Genomic DNA, 13,566 nt, shown 5'->3' with positions numbered 1-13,566 from the left:
CCTCAAGAGACGAGAAGACCATAAACAAATCAATAGAAGAAGCAAATAGAGTGAGGTTGGCGTTAAGGGTTTTGGGTTATTATACGTAAATGAGGCGTGTGATGTAAATGGTGTTGGGGCCCACATAGAGCCCACCGAGTTTACTGAAACCCATTGCTTTCAAAATTTTACGTAGGAACGATATATAAATAAAACTTTAATTTAATAAAATAAAGTAACCCTCTCAATTCCTCAAAACCTACGGTTGAAACACATACACGTTGATATATCTATAATATATATAAAAGAAATCATAAAAATCTTACGTGTCGCGAAACCATAAGTATATTATTAACTTTCATACAAAAAAAATAAATATTCAAAAAATAAATAAATATTAGAAACAAATAATATAAAACAACACCGTAATATGATGGATAAAAACTAGTAACTTTATAAACATGAATACAATTTTGAATCCCTATACCATTCTATTTTCACTAACCCGAAATTCATGTCTCGCAAGCCATACTTGACCCGACTTTCTCTCATGCGTGAATCCTTTTTTAACCCATCTTCGTTTTACACGACGTTCCCTTTCTATTCTAAAGTCTAAACCCTAATCACTTCGTGTTACGGTGTTAGCTGTTCTCACAGGATAAATAATCCAATGCATATGTTAACAATATCTAATTTTGCAGGCTCCCGAATAGTTGTAATGACATCGAGCATGCGTGCAATGAGATTTTAATGACAAAATCTTGACATGGTGTAGTCAAAATACTTGAAAAAACTTTCTCGAGATACAAAATTAAAGATATTGTAATCAAAAGAAGCGTTTAGGTGAAACCAAGTCTTAGACAACACACAAACTCTTCCGAAGTATTATGAAACGAAAATATGTGATCAATAGTATTTTGAGGAAGTTGCAAAATCCGATCCATGTCTCCCGGCTTAAGTAGCTAGGTTTCTGCCAATAAAACGAAAATCAAACTGAAAAGAATTTAAATATATCAAATTTACATTTGGGGATAGATCTTACCTCATGAGCTGAATTAAGCAGAAACAAATCATAGAGTATAATGGGTCAAACTGGTCACATTCCGGTATTGTCTGTTGTATCGACTACATGAGGCATCACCGGTAGGATAGAGTGCACTCTAATTAAGGGGTGTTATAGTTTTCGACAATGTGGTGTTACTGGTGCATACCAATGAACCGGTTTATACCATGTTCAATTTAAGATTTAATTTGTAAACTCCCTAATTATAACAAAGTGGTTTTCTAATTAACATCGCTCAATTTTAGTATATTATGATTATCGGTAACTAAAAACTACTTATTTCATATTGTAGGAACCGAAAATAGTCATGTTCTTGTTTATGAGGATGACAATGATAGTAAACTTCATCTTTTAAGTGACTGTGAACTTAATGCATTCAGCACTCAAATGTCATAAACATATTGTAGACTTTTGTTAAAAATTAACTTCGATGAAAATTGACTTTTGATTATGAAATTATGTAGTTTTGGATTATTTTTTGAGTTGACGTTGTATTTTAAAATCCGTTTCAAACCGCCCGGTATTACTGATTGTAGTGTTTCTGAGTACAACCCAATATAGCATAAAAACCCGTTACTAAAGCGTTTCTGATGCAGGAGATCCGGCCCATTAAGTTGGCCCGACCCAAATGTTATGTTTATTGTTATTTATAAATGGTTGCTAGGTCTCTTCTCTAGTTAGTTTTTGATATTAAGAATATTGTAAAGAACGTTTGTTCTTGAACCTTTTGGTTGTCCCTAACCATTCGGTTAGATGAAGTCTACGAATAAACAATGAGTTTCTTGAGCCATTTGAGTAAAGCCGTGGATTCGGCATCATTTGGTATCAGAGCTTTGGTTGTTCAAATGGCTCTGCGTGGGGATTAACGCTTTCTTGTCCGTAGATTCGCCGGAAGAGGCAACGGTAGAAACGTTGGTATTCACATGCCCGAGGAAGAGACAGATTTCCTGTTTGTAGATTCACCAGAATCCGGGTATGATTCATCACAAGGAACCTTGAGTCAAGAAGTAGTCCAGAGATCAAGAGATGCCATGGGGCGTGGAATCGCCTGTCGGTGTTGATCGAGACTTCTTCTTAGACAACAACGGGAGACGGGTGGCTCATTATGAGTGTATGGTGAAGACAACAGAATTCGTCCCGACTTAAGGGATGCAAACGTTGAAGGAAACTGAACCAGGTTTTAAGTCCGAGACTGAAGCCTCGGGGAGGAGGAGTATCCTTCAATGGATGCGATCTATCCATTTATTAAAAAAAAAAAGATGATATGTGGTAGTTCGGTTAGGTTTCTTGGCCTACTGAAGAACATGACATAAAAAAAGGGATCAGGAGAAGACACGAATGCGGTTGGCGAGGGGGCGGGGCGCTATGTGGCTATAGTGGCCGCTAGTGGTGAAAGGGTAGCAAATCCGGTGGTGGTGACGAGTTGGTTGGAGATGATTTGCTAGTCATGGAAATTCCATTAATTGAGCCGCGACAATTGTGGGGGTTTGCATGTTGACTCTCAAATATGGCATCTCCTATGCATTTCAAAATTCAAAATAAAATAACATATTGGGGTTACTAAACTTACGGATAATCATACCAAAACTTATGCCAATTAGACCTTCATTTTTTATGGGGTTGTATTCCTGCATGAAGTTTCTTTTAGGTTGATTCTAATTTTGGGCCTTGTTTGAACATCTTAAATAGACGAATCAAGATCGAAAGGTTGCAAGGTTTGTGAATCGAGATGATTTTTATAAGACTCGAGGTCGAGTCTTTTTCAAGAGTGGGAGTATGATGCAGGAGATCCGGCCCATTAAGTTGGCCCGACCCAAATGTTATGTTTATTGTTATTTATAAATATGGTTGCTAGGTCTCTTCTCTAGTTAGTTTTTGATATTAAGAATATTGTAAAGAACGTTTGTTCTTGAACCTTTTGGTCGTCTCTAACCATTCGGTTAGATGAAATCCATGAATAAACTATCAGTTTCTTGAGTCATTTGAGTAAAGCCGTGGATTCGGCATCAGTTTCAACTTACTTTTATCTTAAGACGGGGTAAGATATAGACAATCATACCACTACCCCGTAGGAACAAAGTGGCTACTAACAAAGCCATTGACATAAAGCACATAACACTCAACAATCAGGACACCGGTCGATTGGTGCATGTACCCTTGTTTTTCGGCTATCCACGCCACCATATGATGAATGATTAACCTTCTGTATTTTTAACGTTATTTTCATAAAATTAGTAACATAACGTCAAAATTAATATAATTTCACTTTTGCCTCCCCCGATGGCCCACACATAAAATTCACATATGTGGTCAAATCGCGAATATAATTGGCTTGAAGCTGAGTGCCAACAATTTAATAGAAACATATATATCTATAATATATATAAACGAAGACATAAAAATCCTATGTGTCGCGATGTGGTAGCTCCATCTTTTTTTGGAGTCACCAGATTTGCTTGATTTTTAAATGGAGGCTTCTCATGCATTTGACCCGAATTCATGGGTATGGGTCTTACCAAACCCAGATATTCCTTAAACGAGTTATAACATCTCATTAAATTAAAAATTATTCTCACCAAATTATTGATGTAAAAATCCTATAAAATAGGATATACTAAAAATTAATATCTTATTTATTTTAAAAAAGATATATATATATATATATTATTTAAATTAAAAAACCAATTTTATTAATAAAAAAATAAACGGGTCTTGGGTCTCATCAAACCATAAGTATATTATTAACTTTCATAAATATTATTTATAATTAAAAAAAACAATTTTATAGTAAAAAAAAATAAACGGGTCTTGGTCTTATCAAAACAATTTAAACCGGGTTATAACATCTCATTTATTTGTGAAACAATTTATCCTGAAACCATAAGTATCTTATTAACTTTCATACAATAAAAAAATATAAATTCAAAAAATAAATAAATATTAGAACAAACAATATAAAACAATCCCCGTGGCTTGAAGCTGAGTACCAACAATTTAATAGAAACATATATATATATATATCAATATAACAAAATAAAGCAACCCTCTCAATTCCTCAAAACTCACAGTCAAAACACATACAAACCAGCAGTGAAAGCCAAATGATTTTGGAGCGAAGCTGGCAGTGGGGATTTAGCTAGTTAATTTCATTCTGGCAACTATATCAGCCGTACCTTAACTAAGGGCGCTGTTAAAAGGTATAAATGATATTAGTGAATTAGTTGGGTTTCGATTAAGGATTAGAGACTTCCATGTGATCCCATGGAGCCGATTACACAAAGGATGCTGTTTGACAACTCAAAGCAGAGAAATACGATAACTTGGAACTCAAAGCAGAGAAATATAGCGAAGGCACGACAAATTAAATTGAACTTTTTTCAGAGTTAAATGTCAGCAGTCATCTAAACCAAATAATAAATATATTAACACATAAAAATAAAGGAAAGTGGCATAAACAAAAGTTGCCGGACATCATTGTCTTGATTTAAAAACCATCAAATAAGGTCCAAAGCTAAGTAAATTGAACAATGAGTAACGAAGCAAAAGCCACCAATATATACATATTGTCAATACACAAATGTCATAATCCAAATCATCCTTACATCATAATATTTATAAAGCAAATTTGTCATCCCTACATTATATTCCCTCCGTCCCTCTACAAGTGTCATAGTTTGAAAAACACAAAGTTTAAGAAAGTTTGAATGATTGTACTTTTTGATTAACAAATGATTATAATGCCCTTAATACATATAAAAGACAAAATTTAAGAAAGTTTGAATAATTGATTTGTGTAAGGGTAAACTTGGAAATTAGTTAATAAATTTTGAAAGTGAACATTTGTGATGGGACAAACTAAAAATGAAATATAGACACTTTCAAAGGGACGGAGGGAGTAATATTTTAAAAACAAAAACTGCAATTTGTTACAACTCTAATATTTTACTATAACCTTCATACCTCATTCTAACAAATAGATTCCGAAATCCAACGCATTAGAAAATCTTCAAACACGCATACCTTTGATTATATGCTTTGCTTCTTGGAGAACTGTTTGGATATTAATAAGTGACATATATAAAGAATATGTCTATAAAGTTAACCTGATAAAAAGGTTTACCATTTTCCTTTAGGAAGCTAATCGTTTTTCCTTTATGAGGTAATGCAGGAGACACAATCTTAATATTGACGCGACCTTGATCTCCTTGTTGAAGTAGCTTCTTGTATGTAAACTGAAGAAAAAAACAAACAAAATGAATAATATCTCTACTTAATACTTAATAGCAGTGTACAGATTATTCTAAAACAATGTTGAAGGGTAAAGATATTGAAATGACAGATAATCTTTGTTAGATATAACTTTTACCATGACAACATCACTTTGTTCTTCAAAATTAGTTATAGAAGAGGATAATATTAAAGTTAGAGATCGAGGACGACAACACCAAAGTACAGCATCCACAAAAGCTATATGAGCCAATGATTCATCATAGTAGTCTAGTTGTATCTCAACATGCTGTTGTAAATTTGCGTACCTGGGTTGATGAATTCAATCAAATAGCCAAACCTGTGATCTTGAACCGGTCATCCTGGATTCTCTCTGAATCGTGGTTTTCACTTTCAGATAAATCTATTTGCAGGTTACACGCAATTGATTTACCGGATAAGACAGAGATTATCTGAATTCTTGGAATTGGATTTGATGATTTTTGTGTTGGCGATGAAGAACAGAAAGAAGTAACCGTTCTCTTGTTCTCTGTATATGATCGATGATACATCTTAAGCGTATGTATCTACGCATATTTATATAAGTATGGGTTTGAGACCCATAACAACTAATTAGAAGCCCAATATTAAACACTTAAGCCCAAGTGTTTAATAGTAGGCCTAATTATTAACTAGTTTTATACCCGTCCGGTGGACGGGTAGTTTAATGTCATAACGTCATAAATGTATTTATTTGCATTCTAAACGATATTAGTATATTATTAGTATATGTTTAAGATAAAAGTACAACACAAGTAACATGTGAATACAAACTGGCATAAACGTAGTTATGTAGGATTCAAATGTGGTATTTTAAATGAATGATGGGACTGTGTAAAGATGCTTGTTACACACTCTGCTTTATTTTGGGTCACATAAGATTGTTTATATGGTATTTCATTTCAGAGAAAGAGTGTCTATCTGTTCAAATATCTGGACACAAAAATACTCTTAACCACATTGTCATATATACACCAAAATAATTCAAACATTCCTTTTCTTAATCAAACCAATATACTTTTTTTTAAAGAATATAAAATTAAAAACAGCAAGATACTAAAACATACATACAAATAAAAAACACGGTGGACTTTTAATCCAAGGCTGCGACATTCAAAAACAACCCATTGGTATTCTAATTCAAATCTCCCATGCTATCGATTTCCGCTTAGATCTGCGTTTAACCCAATTGAAGATCTACAACATGATGTCCTTTAAATTTCATCGTCGATCTATCCAATTCATTTAACTAATCATAAAACTCAAAATGTAGTATAAGCGATAGAGCACCATATCTTCCTAGTAGTTTAAGGTACCGTTGCATTAGAGATTTGTTCCAAAAGACAAGCCACCAACCTATTTCCTTCAACCTTGCAATCCCACCCGCATTCTACCTTACTCCAAAGATATGCAGCCAACGCGCATGTCCATAACACGTGCTGACACCCGACAGTCTTCCTCCCCAGTTGAACATCTTCTATAGTCAAGTTTGAGCATTTGAACTCCCCTGTAACTCAGATTATCCGCCGAAGGAACTCGATCCTACAACAATAATCCACATTAGCATTTGACTTTTTCTGGTCAAACTTCTACAAAAAAAAAATCAAAATTGACTGCTTGCCACAGATTCAACAAACAAACTTGCCAAGTAATGTAACACGGGATTTTTAATTTGCGTTATCCACTAAAAACTATAAAAAAAAACAAATTGATTTAAGAAGTAAGAATCATTCCCAAACCACGGATTCAATAACAAACTCACAAACCATTTTGTAGAGCATTAGTCATCCGGTATATATGAGGGCCTGAGCATATTTTGGGTATATCCAAAATTAACCAAAAGACTGTACCAAAAAACCCTGATATAAAACCGAACGTACCTGCTATGTATTTGGTTCTGCAACATAAAACCCACGTTTGGCGTCATCTTTCATCTATATTAAATTTAACAGGCTTGTTAAAATAACAAAAGGAGTAGAAAAAATACAATCAACTGAAAGTTGAAACTACAAAAAAAGGAAGTAACATCGTTATAAAGCAAATCCCCAATTTGTTCATTGTATGATGAAAAAGAAATTCATTATCTAAATTCCAAACTAAGAACCGGTGAATGATGAAAGCATTACCATACGGTTGTTGGTGATCGATCATATTCAAACCCATCCACACGATGTAGCCATGGATCAAGACTGATACGCTGGAAGCCAAGATTTCACTGCAAAAGGCATTATTAGTTAGGAAAAAAATAAGAATTTTTAACAAATAATCAAATGGGAAAAGGGGACTTGTTTCCTAACACAAAGCAATATCAAAATAAAGATGAAGCTGAACTGATTTAAAGTACGTACCTTCAAGATATTGAAAACTTCAGTGTTTAAAAGATATATGTGTATATATATTTATATTAAGGTTTGCGGGGGAGAAGGAGTGTTATCAGGCGACGTGAGCAACATGAGCAGGGAGTTGAAGAAAAACAAACCGCTGGTAACCTCCCCTTCTAGAAGGTTTTCATGGACTTTAAACGGTCCAGATTTCTCCTCAGTTTGATCCAAGGGTAGATATTCAACATAATAGAGGTTACAAACATGGTGAACAATATATTATATAATTAGTTAACTACTTGTATAAGCCCAAAATAATATTTAGAATTAAATCGAGCCCGCACTCCCGCGTCACCCAACTCGTTTAATCCCTAACGTTATTTCCTCGATCAATAAGTTAATCCAATACACTAAAATATTCGTTGATAACACTAAAATTACCAACAATCCTCCCCCATTTTAGTGATATTCATGATTAACTTACCCATCCTCACAGAATTGCAAACGTATGCATAAATGAAATGTCGTGACGATTGAATTTCACCTTAGTGTATTACACATTCCAAATATTCGAATCTAGGGGTGTCGCTACGATTGAACCCTTTCAACTCATATTGAATACTCGAAGATAATATACACGTACGTTTATAAACCCAAATTCCATCCGACACAATATTTTACTAGCCTGTGTCCCAATCCTTCAAAGAATATATCAAAGCTCAAGTCCAAAGCTTCTTGAAACGGCTAAACTTCATATTCTTATAGGTAGTTCCTTACTCTTGCACCTGCATTGCAATTTATCAATGAACTATTAAGAAGTTATACTTCAACCTCCTGTATCTTGCAGTCTGAACACATACCATGGGATTTCGCTATTAATGTGCTCCAACTTCCAGATGTTAAGCTTTCCACATTGAATTCAGCACCTAGCATCAAGTTGGTGGGAATTGGGTATCTTAACATAGAAAATTTAAGTGGACTTACCATCCCCAATGACTGATTTATTCCCGAGATCTCTTCCTAACCGTCCAGTTAGATCATCAGTCAAAACAGATCTTTCAAAATCAACTGATATCACATTATGCATGATGAGCTCATAAATCATGCTATGTATAATACATAACCATCTAGACTTTCCATTATACACTTGAGTATTAAACCTTAGTCAACACTATCATACCCAATAGATATTAACGATATCAGCTTTGATCACAAAGGAATCTCAAAGATCAAATTTCTATTCCATTCAGCTTCTTTACCAGTTGGGTTTAAGTTACAAATTTAGATTCCATTGTTGAATTAGATATGCAAGTTCGCTGTTTCACCACCCAGAAGATAACACCCTAACCAAGTAGGAATATCCACCCACTTGTAGAGCATAGTCTTCTGTGTTAATTATCCAACTTGCACAAAATTACCCTTCAAGGACTGAAGAAATTCAAACTTGAATGTATAAACCATAAACCATGGTTCCTTTCAGATACCTGAACAATTTGATTCACAGCTTGCCAATATGTATCAATGGGCGTTCCAACAAAAGGAACAATCCTGAAATTGAATTTCTTCAAAATCTTCTCATTGTTCCCATATGTGATTCTTATAAACACATTGACCTCCCCCATGTCCTTCATGGCAAAACTTAGGTGACAAAATTTTCGTAGTTATATCTACTTGATCTTTATAGTACCAAAGATCAACATGTCATCCACATATAAACAAATTATAACTCCTTTACTTGAAGAAGTTCATAATTTCATCAAACTTTTGATGTCATTGTTTAGAAGCATGTATTAAGACATACAGATTTTATTAATTTGTAAACATTGGTTTTATTACCAAGCATAACAAAGCTTTCAGGCTTTTACATAAAATCTCTTTAACCATCACCCGTCAAGAATGCATTTTCCACATCAATTTAGTGAATTACAATAATTGTGTATAAATACATAATCATCTTATTCTATGACATAGAACCACTAAACATGAAATGTTCAACATCTCTAATATCTGTACATAAAGGAATCTGTAATAAATAACACATAATTCTCAACTGAATTAGTGTTAGATACCACTGGACTTTTAAGTCCAAAAACCAAACCCGACAAAAGGGTTTCATTTATTTCAGATCCCAATGGACTTTTACCAACTTGTACCAGGCTGACCCAGCAGCCTTATGTGTGTACCATCACAGCCAGTAGGCTACCCATTTGTATTAGATATGTCTGATTCAAAACCATTACCTTTATTTATTCATTATTAAAACTATAATACAAAATTGTTCTTTGAATCAAATCCAATTTTAGACTTTCATATATAATTAATATGTCCCGAATGGCTAAAATGAATCAACTACCAAAATTCATTGGTCTTATCAAATATAAAATATAATTAGTAAGCGTACCTTATGGAGCATTTGGATCTTTCACAATCTTTACGCGACTATCTTATTGAGATTATGCACTCAATATAATGCATTTCTTGCTACTTGTAATCCATAATAAATCAAACAACTATTCTAACCACAACGGCACACTGGTTTTCAATCACTAAGTGAACAAAAACCAACCGTTAATTACCGAGACTAGTACACGGGTTTCTCAAGACAACATAAAACCAATTGTACGTCTCTACCAACATCAATACAAGGAATTACCCGTTGCCTCAACCCAACTATTTTAAGCATTTTTTCTGTCTTACAATTATGAGCCAATGCCACAACCAACATCAAATAATTTGCTTACTGTATTGAGTCCGACACTTCAAATTCAAACACAAACAACTAATAGTTTATTGTATTTCATAGATGAAGCAATTTCACCCGACACCAAACAATTAAAATTGTTTGTCCTGTGTTGGCAAGAACTAATAATCCTTTATCAATTCTTGATTCCGAATGGCAAAACAAACATACGAGCTTTACCTTTTATGTATTCCGCGATTTACTAGTTACTCCCAACATCAAAGCTAGATTTTAATGTTAAATTAGTTTGTCATCGTGATTGATACCGAGTACTCACAAACTCAAATTCAAAACACAACTAATTGTTTTCTTTTCGCACAACAGTAACTAACTCAAAATTAATTGATGTTGCAAAATATTTATTTGTTCATTCTTGTGCAAACCAATGCTAAACAATCAAATCATATTGACCAGAATATCCACACAATGCCGTAATTCGAAAAAATTGATTATTATCCAATTTCCAATTCACATGGAATAAATAATCTCACATCTAATAATTAAACAAACCCCAAACAACAAAGGTTTAATATTTCCTATTCTTGTTTGGTTTCGATTCACCTTAAATATGTTAAGGAAATTATATTAATTCACATCCATTAAAATATGAATTGATTTAGATGATAAAAGGAAAATATAAAATAACTTTCTGTTAGTTTTCTTCGAGAATTTTCAAGGATTATACACCACACATAACCATTTATATGTTCTTTAATTTCAAAGAATTAGTAATCCACACAAACTCGCGTGTTCTCCAAAATCATAAACGGTTTTCAAAATTTCAGATCACAACAAAACCGCATAGAACGATAACTCAGTTTTAATCACACGAATTTCAACTTAGGGTTTTATACTAATCACAGATCACAAAATTTTCACAGTAATATTTCGTGTATCTCAAAATTGAACACCAAATAACCCAATTAAGCCCCAAAATAGATTTATCTTTGTTGTAAATTTGCGTACCTGGGTTGATGAATTCAATCAAATAGCCAAACCTGTGATCTTGAAACCGGTCATCCTGGATTCTCTCTGAATCGTGGTTTTCACTTTCAGATAAATCTATTTGCAGGTTACACGCAATTGATTTACCGGATAAGACAGAGATTATCTGAATTCTTGGAATTGGATTTGATGATTTTTGTGTTGGCGATGAAGAACAGAAAGAAGTAACCGTTCTCTTGTTCTCTGTATATGATCGATGATACATCTTAAGCGTATGTATCTACGCATATTTATATAAGTATGGGTTTGAGACTAGAGATGGTCAAAAAAAACCGGTTCCCCAACCGGTTTACCGGTTTAAACCGAAAACCGGTTTTTACGAAAACCGGTTTTTTAAAAACCGGTTTGACCGGTTTACAAACCGCCGGTTCGTATTTCGGTTACAAGTTTTAGATCCAAAACCGGTTAACGAACCGGTTATTGAAAAAAACCGGTTTTTTTTAAAAACCGGTTATGAAAAAACCGGTTAACCGGTTTATTTAAAAACCGGTTTTTGACCGTTGTGGAAAAACCGGTTAACCGGTTTTTTCATAACCGGTTAAAAACCGGTTTTTGACCGTTGTATAACGGCTTTATGGCCGTTTTTTTTTTTGACCGTTTTTTTTTTTTTACCATTTTACCCCCACAAACATCTATATATAGTTTAGGTTGGGTATTGGTTAGATCACACTCGATTATACAACTCCAAACGCTCTAAACGTTTATTTCATACGCGATTATTTTGTTATCTCACGCTCAATTATACCACATTACAACTCCATACGATCTTATTTCGTAGTCGATTATCATGGCCTCCCAAAGTGCTGCTTCATCCGTCAACATGGGTGCCTCGAACACGGGAGAAACGGTCGTTCGGGTCATCCCCACGAAACGAAACCAAGATGTTTGGCAACATTTCGACCTATGCGAAATGTCTAACGGTAGCCAAAAAGCTCGATGCAAACATTGTTTGAAGTTTTATGGCAAAGATGCAAACTCCACTTTAAAAGCGCATGTACAAAGGCCCTTTTGCAAGGCCTTGAAGGACGAATCGGGAAGTAGTTCGCAGCCGGAGATGACGAATCAAGGAGCGGTGTTTACGTACGACCTTGAAGCGGTACGTCAAAAGTTTTCAAACTTTGTGATTCAACAAACACTTCCTTTCAACCACTTCGACAACCCTCAATTCACGGAGATGATGCAAAAGTATGTTCAACCACGCTACCAACACGTAAGTCGTTCGACCCTTAGAAGAGATTGTCTTAAAGCATGGAAAAAACGCTAAATTCGAACTAATTTCATACTTTTCAAACTTACAAACTGGTGTAAACTTAACAACGGATGTGTGGTCGGTACCTCATGGTTCGCTCGACTCATACATTTGTGTGACGGCTCATTGGGTTGACCCCGAGTCGTGGCAAATGATGAAACGAACCGTTGCGTTTCAATTGTTTGATTACCCCGCACACGGGTAGAAATATTTTTAAACTCTTGGATAAAGTCATTCGACAATACAAGATTGAACATAAAATCTTTTCAATTTCGTTTGATAACGCGTCCAACAATACGGCCGCGGTTGGCCATTTAAAATTAAAGTATAACCTATTTGTGATGGAGCGTTTTTTCATAGCCGATGCATTGCACATATTATCAACTTGGCCGTGCAAGATGGGTTAAACGTGATCGAAACGCAAAGAAACAATTTTAAAAGAATGTTACGAGATGTTTTTAGCAACAATAAAACATTTTCAAGATACAAAAAATTTTGTGTAGAAGCTAATTGTCAATGATTGGGGCCAAATTGGGATTGTCCAACAAGATGGAACTCGACTTGTGATATGTTTGAGAAAGCCATCCAACAAAAAGAATCATTAATTGCGTTTCATCAAATTTTGTCAAGTAGGGGTAAATGTGCACCGTACGATCCTAGAAACTGGTTATTGATTGAGATCGTTACGGAGGTCCTTCAAATTTTTAAATCTTGCACAACTAGTTTATCCGGGGTTTACTATCCAACAAGCCCCATTGCTTTACCAAAAATTGCTGTCATGTGTACAAAGTTGAGTGAACTTCATTGTAGGGGTGCACCTTATTTTGATATGGGTGTAAAAATGAAAGAAAAATTTAGAAAATATTTTCAAGAACTACCCGCTGTTTTGACATGTGCTGCTGCGTTAAACCCTTGCATCAATGTTGGTGGTGTTGAAGCTTTA

Source organism: Bidens hawaiensis, unplaced genomic scaffold, assembly GCF_021521415.1.
Source record: "Bidens hawaiensis isolate Kalapana, Puna unplaced genomic scaffold, B.hawaiensis_p1.1 tig00019639_1, whole genome shotgun sequence".
Classification (NCBI taxonomy): Eukaryota; Viridiplantae; Streptophyta; class Magnoliopsida; order Asterales; family Asteraceae; genus Bidens; species Bidens hawaiensis.
The sequence above is the reverse complement of the archived record's forward strand: the minus strand, read 5'-3'. Positions refer to the sequence as shown.